The sequence below is a fragment of the Rousettus aegyptiacus genome, unplaced genomic scaffold (assembly GCF_014176215.1).
Source record: "Rousettus aegyptiacus isolate mRouAeg1 unplaced genomic scaffold, mRouAeg1.p scaffold_m13_p_9, whole genome shotgun sequence".
In the NCBI taxonomy this organism is placed as follows: domain Eukaryota; kingdom Metazoa; phylum Chordata; class Mammalia; order Chiroptera; family Pteropodidae; genus Rousettus; species Rousettus aegyptiacus.
In genome coordinates, this window is record NW_023416312.1 from 60,411,007 (window position 1) to 60,413,790 (window position 2,784).

The following is a 2,784-nucleotide window of genomic DNA, read 5'->3' on the forward strand; positions in this document are numbered from 1 at the left end:
TTTACAAGAGCCAAAATATTGAAGATAACCTAAGTTATCAAAAGGGAAAGCTTAAATAAGCTCTGGTCTATCTACACCAAGAAAATTACACAGTAAAAAGAGTGAGATTTTTATGTTGAAGCATTTCTAGGAATAGTGTCAAGTAAAGACATTATATATCTTTATGTTGCTATTGTCACAAATAATATTGTCACAGATAATGAATTACCTAGTTTATTTTAATATACTGCTTTAACCATACTTCCATTTCGATCTCCTTCCCATAATTAAACAAACACTTGTCAGTTTGATGGACTAAATATTATAATATTATAATATTATCTTATGACTTTCAGGTGCCCTTCTTTATGAGTTATAAACCATCAGGCTCTCTGATTATAAGGAAACTTGGGCACACTCACCTGAAACAGGGTCTACGGTGATTGTGCATATTAACATAGCTTTATAATTATTGTTTTACACATTTGTCTTTTAAGTCATATGAGAGAAAAGATGAGCTATAAACCAAATATGCAAAACTACTTGCTTTTATATTTGCCTACCATTGTTTTTTTATTTCTTTGTACAATTTTGAGTTGCTTATCTGTGTCTTTATTTCAGCTTGGAAGTCTTACAGGACTTTGCAGAGGTCACTAAATACAAATGCAAATGAATCTACTTCCTATAGTTTGAAAGTACTTTAAATAATTCAAACTATCTTCTTGTTAATTAACTTTCAAATTATTTCTATGTTTTACCCACTAAAAGCAATGCTGCCTGCAATGAACATGCTAGTACACATATTAAATTTACTGGTGCTTTTACATGTATGGAATATATTCTGGAAAATAAGATTGCTTGATCAAAAAGTATGTATTGTCTTACACATCCCAGCCTACTTTGAACATATGTTGGGACCATAAAACATAATATAAGACACTTCCAAATCTTACAAACAATGCAGGTGATCTCTTCTTTCAGTACTTGGAAACCATGTATGCCACTGGAACACTTGACTGTTTGATGAATGCAGGCTCAAATAATCAATGGAGCAGAGCCATGCAAGAGGACCAATAACTCTCATTGAACTATGATATGAAGGAGTAATATGTTGTTTTAAAGCCACTGAGATAGCTTAGTGCATCTTAATATACTGCTTTAACTGCACCTCCATTTTCAATTCCCCTCCCCACAATTAAACACTTATCAGTTTTATGTATATCAATCTAGAAATGTGCGTATTTTTGTTTTGTGTTTTGACTCAATATTATAATATTACATCTACTGTCCTATTGTTTTTACTTAACGGTGTTCTTAGAGATGCTTCAGTATAAGAATCTCATTCTTTTTAACTATTGTGTGTATGTTTTTGGTATGGTTAGATCACAGTTTATTTGATCATTCCCTTTTGAAAACTTAGACTACTTCCAATATTTTGACTCTTACATACAATGCCACACTAAATATCCATCTGTGCTTTTCTGAGCAATTTCTGCATATATCTCTATGGTAATACAAAACAGTGGAAGTGCTGGGTCATATGGTATGTACGTTTTTTATTGATTTGTTTATTTACCACAATATATACCATAAACATATCTATCACCTCCTAAATCCTAATGAATATTCATGTGAAAATCTTGAATAAAATACCAGCAAACTAAGCCAGCATCATATTAAAGGGATTTTATGTCATGATGAGTTGGAGTTTATCAACAAAATTCAAGGGTGATTCAACATATGAAAATCAATTAATGAAATATATATTACATTGATATAAGAAAAGAAAAATACATTATCATTTAAATTGATGCAGAAAAAGCATTTGACAAACTCCAATACTCTCTCATGATAAAAAAAAACACTCAAAAAATTAGGAATATAAGAGTATTATCTCAGTATGATAAAAGACATTTACGAAAAACCCAATGCTAAGTAATACTCAATAGTGAAAGATTGAAAGCTTTCCATATAAGATCAGGAACAAGACAAGGGTGTCTGCTTTCACCAGTATTGTACTGAAATTTCTAGCCAGACTACTTAAAGAAGAAAAAGAAATTAACCAAATCCAAATTGGAAAGCAAGAAGTAAAATTATCTTTATTTGCAGATGGCACGATTATATATGTATATGTATATGTATACACACACAGACACACACACACACATATATATATATATATATATATATATATACATATATATATATATATTTCCAAAGAATATGCAAGAAAGCTACTAGAGCTAATAAATGAACTTGAAAAAATTACAGGATACAAGGTCAGCTGTTCAAAATCAGTTGTATTTCTATACATTAGTAATGAGCAATCCAAAAAAATGAAATGAAGAATTTTACATACAAAAGCATGAAAAATTATAGAATACTTAGGGATAAATTTAAACAAGGCAATTCAAAACTTTTACACTAAAAAATTACAAAATGGAGGAAAGTAATCAAATAAGACCTAAGTAAATGGAAAGATGCCCCGTGTTCATGGATCAGAAGACTTAATATTGTTAAGTTAATAATTCCCAAAGGAATCTACTGATTCAGTGTAATTCTTATCATAATAAGAACAGCTGATAATAAAATTCATATGGAATCACAAGAAATCCCAAATAGACAAAAAATCTTGGAAAAAAGGAAGGAAGACTTAGACTTCCTTATTTCAAAACTCTACAAATTTTTAGTAATCAAAGCAGTGTTGTACTCTCATAGGATGAACATACAGATCAATGGAATAGAACTGAGTCCAGAAATTAACTCATACACCTGTGGTCAATTGATTTTGACAACAATGATGAG